At 45.5% G+C, this 9,372-nt stretch overlaps 1 protein-coding gene across 6 annotated transcripts in view; it reads left to right on the top strand.

Moving 5' to 3' along the window:
* The window catches only part of SFMBT1 (Scm like with four mbt domains 1), a 145,695-nt gene that overhangs the window by 605 nt on the left and 135,718 nt on the right, over nucleotides 1-9,372 (top strand). Inside the window, exons 1-2 of one of the 6 annotated variants that reach the window (XM_054681987.2) lie at nucleotides 1,042-1,390; nucleotides 3,110-3,228. The exons of 1 other annotated variant lie outside the window; for it this stretch is intronic. The gene's annotated coding sequence lies outside the window, so the exon portion shown is untranslated. Of the gene's footprint in view, nucleotides 1-346; nucleotides 521-1,006; nucleotides 1,391-1,414; nucleotides 3,229-9,372 lie in introns of those variants that run through there. 4 more of the 6 variants (XM_016941278.4, XM_054681989.2, XM_016941279.4 and 1 more) reach the window with 4 other exon arrangements.

Below are 9,372 nucleotides of genomic sequence, written 5' to 3'. Positions count from 1 at the left end.
GTCCTGCGCCACGGCCTCGGGGCCGTCCGCGCCGAGTTGCTGGCTGGGGGCGTGGGTGGCCCGCGGAGCCGGACCCCCGGCACACCAGCCCGCGGAGTCCTTGCCTCCCGCGCGGCCCCAGCCAGGAGGGATGGCGCTGGGGCGGGAGCGGGGCAGCCGGGCCCGGGAGCTCCACGGGCGCGGCGCGAGGGGCGCAGGCTGCCGGGAGGACCGCGGAGCTGGGGGTGGGGGGGCGCGGGCGCATGCGCCCTGCGTCCGTGCCATATTGGAATGAGTCGGAGCGCGGAGCGCCGCCGCCGCCTCCGCCGGAGCGCGGGTGGAGGGGGGCGGGGAGAGCTGCCGGCCGCCCCGCTCCGCCGAACCCAGCAGGAAGGAGGGCGCGAGCGGGCGAGCGCGGGCAGCGCGGGAGGAAAAAGCGCCCGCGCGGGGGAGCGAAAAGACGGAAAGAAAGAAAGAAAACGAGCGCGAGAGGGGGAAAAGCGAGCGATCGAGCGAGCGCGCGCGCGAAAACTCCCGGCAGGTAAAAAAGCGGGGCCGCCGGCTGGGCCTTCCCGCGCGGCGGCCTGGAGGGGCGGCGGCGGCGCCGGGGCGGGGGACCGTACGGCGTCCCCTTCGAAGCGGCCGCGCAACTTTGCCAACGGGAAACCGCCGGGCGCCGGCGGGCGCGCGGGCTGAGGCGCCAACGGGCGGCGGCGGCGGCACGTTGGGGGCGGGGGCGGGGCGGGGGGAGCGCGGCGCCCGCGCGCGGCCCCGCGGTCCCGCGCGCCGGCCGGCCGGCTGCAGGGGCGCGCCTGGGCGCCTCGCCGCGGCGGAGAGCGGCGGCGGCCGTCAGCCCCTGGCAGGCAGCGCGGCGCGCATCAGCCCGCGGGAAGCGTGAAAGGAAAGTGGCCGGGCGGCGGCAGTGGCGGGCGCCCAAGTTCCCCGGCGCGCCGGGCCCGCCGCGCGCCCCTCCCCGCGCGCGCCCCGCGCTCCGCCCGCCGAGCCCCCGCGGACCCGCCCCCCGGGCTCGCTCCGGGCGGGGCGCGAACCCGCAGCTGGGGCCGGGCGCGCGGCCGGTCGGAACTTCGGAGGGCCCGGGCGGTCGCTGCGCGGTGGCGGAGCGTCTAGCGGCCGCCGCACCCGGTGGCTCCGGGCCGCCGTTGTGAAGTGAGCGGGCCTCTCCCGCGCCGCGGCCCGCCGGGCACCGCCGCTGGACCCCGCGCCGACCCGGCAGCGCCCCGACCTGCCGCTCGGGAGGTCCGCGACCGTTTCGATTTCTGTTCCTAAAGTCCGATTTTGGACGCTGAAAAGGAGGCTGTGGAGGGGCGAGCGGCGTCCTGGGAAGCAAGGCCTGCTCTGTGCGGAGCAGAAACGCCTTGTGCGAACAGAAATAAATTCCCGCGGAAAGGATGTACGTTATGCTAAGTTTTTCACAAGATGTCAGCTGTTCCCGTAGGGTCTAAAACTAAGCCGGCAGGCACAGGTCACCCCCAGAGCTTGTGCTCAAGGAGTGGTGGACGCTCAGGTCAGGTGGGGGTGTTCCCAGCGGGTCGCCCGAAGCAGCACTGGTTGATGGTCCCAAGTGGTGATTTTGAGTCCTGTTAGCAGTGATCTGTGTTTGAGAACCAAGTAACCATCAAAGAGATTCGAAAGGAAGTAAGATGGATTTTGTCAATCCCCGCGTATGTCTTCTCTTGAACCACATTTTCTAAGATGTCATTCTTAATTTTATTGCATCTGGGTAAAGTGCCTGAACGTGTAATCATTAATTTGTCAGCTGGCGAGAGGATGAAGGAAGATGTGTCTTCATGTGTACACTTTGAGGCCTGTTGACTAGCGTTTTGAGGCATTTGTTGAATTAGGCCGTAGGTAGATTCGGAGTTAAGATTTGTTTGCGATGTCAGAAAAGTAACGGCCTGGTAGAAACGGCCAGAGATCAGGAAACAGTTCTGTTATTACCGTTGTCATTGACTAACTGCCTTATCTTGGGCACATTTCTTACCCATTGTAGCTTTGATTTTCCTTATTTGCAACATTAAGATAAACAGATGATGTTTGGGGGTGCTTTCAGTTCGAAAATTCGGTGGCTTTCTTAACTGAAAGATTCTTAGAAATCACAGTGTATATTTTGAGAGGTTCTACATAAAAGTGCTCGCAATGTGTGTCTTTATTAAAATTCATTTGGAAAAAACATCTTGGTAGCTAGATCCAGAATGGTTTTATATGATTATTTGAAGAGATTTTTAACAATGTATTTCAATGTGCTTAAAAATTATATGTATTTTTATGGAGGTATGTATAACCTACCGAAAGATCTTAAGGGTACAATTCAATGACTTTTTATATATGTATATGCCCTGATAACCACACTCAGATCAAGATATGGAACATTTTCAGGCCTTGTATCCTTTCCATTCAGTAAACACATTCGCCCTCCCCAAGGCAACCACAATTCTGACTTCTGTCACCACAGATGAGTTTTGCCTCAAAACAGGACCCTTTTGAGGGTTAAAGGGGCAATACTAACAAACTGAGGATAGCTTGTATGTAAACTTGGAGTTATGGCCGTGTTGGCCATGACCCTTTGCTTTTATAATGATTCTTAGGGTTTTTGTAATCCAGAATATCTTAAAATTCTGTCCTGAGGAACTTCTTAGAAGGTCACTTTTCAGTGGGGGCAATACTTTGCAGGTTACGATTGGTAGTTCTTGGGAGTCCTTATGTTCACAGACAATGGTATTAATCTATGACTTCCCATTTTTAGAATATAGGTACTATATATTTGTAGACAACAGATTTGAAGAATGAATCATGAATTTTCCTAACAAGTTAGAGTTTAAGGTGTCAGTAGATGAATCAGTTTCTTAATGCCTAGAATTTGCTGAGAAAATTGAATGAAAATTGGTTTCTTAAAGTTAAGTGAATTAAGAATGTGTGCGTGAAGCTTTAACAACCTTTTCAATGACAGCAGTTGACTTATATATACAGGATAGTCAGCTGGTTTATCAAATCATTTAAAGTCCAACAATGAAAGCAAAAACAAAAGGTTAACAAAAATTATGTCAGGTGTGATTAAAAAAATCAGCATGACTAAGATACCTTTTTTTTTTTTTATTAACCCTCTCTCTAGGAAGGTGGACTTTTAAATATTCTCCACTGAAGCAAATGCTGCAACAATTTGCATTTCCTTCACCAATGTCTTCTTGTGCCTTTTCTTGTTTCTACTGTAAAGGAGATGGGTTAGATGTTGTAAGTGAATTCTTATTTTGTTAGTTCCTAACAAAGGCTTGTGTTTTTTACTGCAAAGATACCTGTGTGACAAAAGTTGGGAATGTTCTAAGGCCTGTGGTGTAGGGATCCATGGGGAATAGTCCACAAAGTTAAAAGGTTTTCTTTTGTGAAATGATTTCGCTGAATAATTCTGTCTTTCTGTGTTAAGCTAGCCAGCCAACTGACTGACCAGCAACTAAGCTGGATTTGGTCACTCCACCCAAGATTCACAGCCTCATTAGCCAAGAGAGTAATTGATGACTTAGCTATTATTGATACATTGTTTCTTTTTGTGGCTCTTTTTAAATTTCTTGGCTTTTATGTGATCAGATTGTTTAATTTAAAATCTATTACATTTTTAAGAGAAGCAACTAAAGAGATACACAACGAGAAACAAAATACACAATGAAAGGGAATTTCCTTTTTTTGCTGTTTTGTTGTAAACTCAGATTGTTCCTTTTAAAAATGATTGCTGGCTAGGCACAGTGGCTCACGCCTATAATCCCAGTACTCTGGGAGGCTAGGCAAGAGGATCGCTTGAGACCAGGAGTTCGAGGCCAGCCTGGATGAAAGAAAAGGGAGACCCTGTGTCTACAAAAAAATAAAAAAATTAGCCAGGCGCGGTGGTGGGCACCTATAGTCCCAGCTCTTCAGGAGGCTGAGGTGGGAGGATCCTTTGAGCCCAGGAGTTCGAGGCTGCAGTGAGCTATGATTGCACTGCTGCACTCCAGCCTGGGTAACAGAGTGACACTGTCTCAAAAAACAAACCAACCAACCCAGTATGATTTGCCTATCCATAATCTTCCTGCTTCTGTAGTATACTTTTGCTTTCACAGTGATACCTAGACTGGGTTTAGCTGTGGAATGGTGGTGTAGCAGCAGGTATCATTTAACTCTAAAGTCTGTAGAAAAGATGAACTATACAAACTTCATTGGCTTTTTATTTTGGCGTCATGTTATGTTCACATTAAGTAAATAGATACAGTCCAAAAACCAAAAGGCCATTATTTAGGCAGACATTTTACATCTTTAATATTTTTAATGTTACATTTTTTCTCTTATAATTTTCCAAAATTTTGCTTTCTTGGATTATTTGGCTTATAACCAATATTTTGGAATAACATAAAAGAACTTGTAATGAGTAAATGATACAACTTCCTTATGGCAGATTATTTTTCTTTTATTATATAGCATTCGTTACCTAACTGGGGTATTTTGTATTTGAAAATAATATTTCTGTATATACATAGTTATTAAATGGGATAAAAGTGTGTGGGGATTTTGGTTACTTGCGAGATTTTAAACCATTAGAGTTTGGGGAGTGGGATTTTGATAGGAGTCTCCCATTCTTCGGGGGATACTAACCTCATTGGAAAAGAATTTTTTTTTTTTTTTTTTTTTTTTGAGACAGACTTTTACTTTTGTTGCCCAGGCTGGAGTGCAATGGCACGATCATGGCTCACTGCAACCTCTGCCTCCTGGGTTCAAGCAATTCTCCTGCCTCAGCCTCCCAAGTAGCTGGGATTATGGGCATGCACCACCATTCCTGGCTAATTTTGGTATTTTTAGTAAAGATGGGGTTTCACCATGTTGGTCAGGCTAGTCTTGAACTCCTGATCTCAGGTGATCCACCCTCCTTGGCCTCCCAAAGTGCTGGGATTACAGGCATGAGCCCCCGCGCCTCGCAGAAAATGATTTAAAATAGAAAGAATGTGGTCAGGTTGTTGCAGATTCATGTTTAAACTTTTCAAAAGGGGGAGGAAGGATAAGAACACCGACATGTTATTAATAGAAAAATCATATTACTTCACTGCATAAGTCTTAATGATTTGATTGTAAACCTTTTCCTCTAACTCAGAGACACCTGAAAACGTGTATGTAATTATTCTTTCTTTTATTCAAGAGGATGTTTATAACCTTATTTAGCTCTCTTTTGTCTTCAGGCAGTCACTCAAGGAATTTATTTAAAAACAAAAAATAGGCCGGGCGCAGTGACTTACACCTGTAATCCCAGCATTTTGGGAGACCAAGGCAGGCAGATCTCTGGAGTCCAGGAGTTTGATACCAGCCTGGACAACATAGGGAAGCCCTGTCTCTACAAAAAAAAAAAAAAAAATTTCAGGTGTCTTGGTGCATGCCTGTAGTCTCAGCTACTCGGGAGACTGAGGCAGGTATATCTCTTGAGGCAGGGAGACAGACGTTGCAGTGGGCTGTGATCACACCCCTTCAGCCTGGTGACATAGCAAGACCCTGTCTCAAAAAAACAAATAGAAACAAAAAAAAAGTAGTCTGTATATTGTGTGTTAAATGATGTGTTAAGTACCTGTTGAACTCTGTGGTTTGAACAGTTGAGTAACTTCAGTGAGCCAAGCATGTCACTATGCAGAGAGAGGCTATAAGGTGATATTTCCAACATGATGCACAGTACTGTGTGCATTGGGTCTTTTGTTTTTTTTTTAACTGGCATACTGGTCTGGTGCATTGGTTCTTTTTTGATGTTTTTGCTTAGTCTAGAGAAAGGTTAATTATTAAACTGATGTGGGGCAGATAGGGTTGTTAAGTGTCAGTATCTGTTTATCTGGGAAACTTGGGTTCTGTCTGAGATGGTATTTGGAGAGGATCTTAGATGAGAGTTGGAAGGTGGTTTGTTGGCAGTTGAAAGTGTGGGACAGTCACACATTTGGAATGACAACATGAGCTGGGATGAGAAATTTAGCAATTACTAAAATGCCTCAGGAGTTTTTCTTGCTGATATTCAATTTAAAGTGTTAGCCAACAAGTACTCAGATTTGAATTCCAAATTATTATTTTTTATACCCTGAAGAGTTTTTAAAAAAGCATTTGAGGTGGCTACTATGGAATATTTGCTCAGTAGTAAGGCTGCCCATGGGCTGCCACTGGTTCTTCATTTCTGTTCACATTAATTTGCTCCCCAGACTAGAGTGCTTTCCTGTCTCTCAGTTTTTTCTAGTGTTCTTTCTTAAGGATCGGTTCTTCTAAAATATGCTTTTTCTGTGTTAAAAATAGTATATGGTAATTTTGAATTGTAACTTTAAGATACCTTTTGGGCTCATTTTGACTTGCGTCATAAAATAACCCTCTTGGAGTGGTTAGATGGTGATCACACCAATGCACTTAGCATATTGCCTGTCTAGAACATAGTGATATATAATGAGGATATAAATTTTTATTATTAAAAATGTTTATATGTAACAAACCTGCGCATCCTGCACATGTATCCTGGAACTTAAATGAAATCAAATTTAAAAAAAGTATACCAAAATTAGCCAGGCGTGGTGGCGGACGCCTGTAGTCCCAGCTGCTTGGGAAGCTGAGGCAAGAGAATTGCTTGAACCCAGGAGGTGGGGGCTGCAGTGAGCTGAGATGACATCACTGCACTCCAGCTTGGGCAACAGAGAGAGACTCTGTAAACATATGGTTGTGGTAAGTTATATACATATAGCATGAATTGTACCATTTTAACCACTTTTACATGTACAGGTCAGTGGCATTAAGTACATTGACATTGTTGTGTAACCATTACCACCATCCATCTCTAGAACTTTTTTAATCTTCCCAGACTGGAACTCTGTACCCATGAAACAGGGATTCCCCAACTCCCCTCCTCCCACCCTAGACAACCACTGTTCTACTTTCTGTCTTTATGATTTTGACTATTCTAGGTACTTCATCTAAGTGGAATCATACAGTATTTATCCTTTTGTGATTGCCTTAGTTCACTTAACATAATGTCTTTAAGGTTCATCCATGTTGTAGCATGTGTCAGAATTTTTTTTGAGGAAGTAAATTATTTGAAAGACTTCCACAGCAGGTAAAGTGGAGGTCAGGTCACAGAATACTGTTTGCTAGGATTTGTTTACCTCCCTTGGAAGAACTCCGTATGTGCCCAGCAGAGCCTAGAGAACCAGGTACCTTGTCCTTAGATACAGTTTGGGCACACTTGCTTATTCGAACAAAAGAAACAGAGCAGATTGTGACAGCAGGGTGGAAGACAAGGAAAATATAAAAGCAAAGGTTGCAGGAGTCCGGGGTAACATTGAGTAAGGAGTAAGGCCTTTTGGGTCTCAGGATGCCATCTTACTGTGTGATCACTGACATTCGTGGTGTGGGCCTGTGTCAAAGCATGTCGTCCAGAACAGTTAACCAAAAAAATGTGTGTGTTCAGAATTGTAAATAAGCGTTCACCTATCTGAAAGGCATATTCAGTGACTCAATCCCCAGCTGTTCTGGTTAGTTGAGGTTTTGCCATATTTCACTCTTGTTTCTGTATTGATAGAAAACTAGTACGTGTTTAAAAAGGCTTAATGACTTACATAATAATGATACCACCTAATTAATGCTTTGTATTTTAGATTTGCTGTATCACTTTAATTCTGTATTTGTGAAATATAGATGTCCAATCCTGGTTGGAGAGAAAGCAGGTTTGACAGTTAAGGATAATAGAGAGTTGAGCAGGTATGTACTTTCAGAATGGTTAAAGAGTTATATTTTCCTCCATTATTATTTTTAATGGCTGTATTAATGTAGTAAATGTGGGATGAGTTTCCTAATACTGTTTGTTACCGGGGGGAGGCCATCTCTTAATTACTGTCCTTTCTTCATGGCAAGGATGTTTTTGACTTTCTGGAAACCATTGAAGAATAGACAGTAAATGTCATGAAGCCTGATTTTTATTGTGCGTTGTGTTACTATTCAATTCTTAAGAATGGTTAGTTGTTTCCTAGAGTTAGTAAGGCTTTTCTGAGAAAGTATCAGTTTCTTTGGCATGATGTTGTCTAATAGAGCATAGAGCCACGGTAGTAAAAGTCAATGGTTAGGGGAGGAGATACAGGGTAGGAGACAGTTGTCTAAACTGGAGTGCCTGGGCTCAAGCACTTCTCCTGCCTCAGCCTCCTGAGTAGCTAGGACTAGAGGTGCATGCCCCCAGCACCTGGCTAATTTTTTAAAACATTTTTTTTTTTGAGACAAAGTTTTGCTCTTGTTGCCCAGGCTGGAGTGCAGCGGTGCAATCTTGGCCACCTCCACCTCCTGGTTTCAAGTGATTCTCCTGCCTCAGCCTCCCGAGTAGCTGGGATTACAGGTGCCTGCCACCATGCCTGGCTAATTTTTTGTATTTTTAGTAGAGACAGGGTTTCATCATGTTGGCCAGGCTGGTCTTGAACCCCTGACCTCAGGCGATCCATCCGCCTTGGCCTCCTAAAGTGCTGAGATTACAGGTGTGAGCCACTGCGCCGGGCCTTTAAAACATTTTTTGTAGAGATGGGGTCTCTCAGTGTTGTCCAAGCTGGTCTCAAAACTTCTGGCCTCAAGTGATTCTCTAGCCTCAGCTTCCCAAAGTGCTGGGATTACAGGCATGAGCCACTATGCCCAGCCTGGTTTTCATTTTTATCATTGAGCAAAATGAGCAGGGTTGGGTGGTCTAGCTAAAGATAGAAATTTGAGAAACTTCGGGTGTATTATTGTTGTTATAGGTGTTTATGATGGTATTAAAACATCTGAATCCCTTGATCTCTTAATGTAATTAATATTAATTTAATTTTATTTCTCTTTTAATGTTGGCTTTCCAGCCCTCAATCAAGTTATAGTTGCGCTTAAAAATACGTAGTTTTCTTTATCGTTAATATGAATAACACCATATGCAAATTGGGAAACAGGCTTAGATCTTCTCCTAGGCATTATCTGTACCCAGTTTTCCTGTAAGTATTCAATTGGGCTCCTCAATCAACAGAGAAGAGCTTCATATGACTTTCTTTGTTGTCAGGCTCCATTCTCAGGAATGGCTATGACAAGGGAAGCAGAGGGCTGGGTGGTCTCTTCTGGCCTCCCCTTCTAGGGAGAGTCTTCCTTTTCTGCAGCAAGTGCTTGAGGAGGGCTGCATGATCCCGCAGCCAGTCAGGGCGGTAAGACCCAACTGCCCTCACCCTAGCTCCTCTCCTAGCCATTGACTTTTACTCCTGTTTTTGGCTTTCTATTGACTTTGTCTGACAGGAGTGCTTTCCGGAATAGTGTGCTGGTGAAATGTTGGGTTCTCTACAGCCTCCTTGAAAGAATTCCCTGTTCTCCCTATGCCTCGTCTTTTATCTCATTGTGACCTTCATTTTC

Source organism: Pan troglodytes, chromosome 2, assembly GCF_028858775.2.
Source record: "Pan troglodytes isolate AG18354 chromosome 2, NHGRI_mPanTro3-v2.0_pri, whole genome shotgun sequence".
Taxonomy (NCBI): Eukaryota; Metazoa; Chordata; class Mammalia; order Primates; family Hominidae; genus Pan; species Pan troglodytes.
Note: the sequence above shows the minus strand (reverse complement) of the source record. Positions and strands in the feature narration are given on the sequence as shown.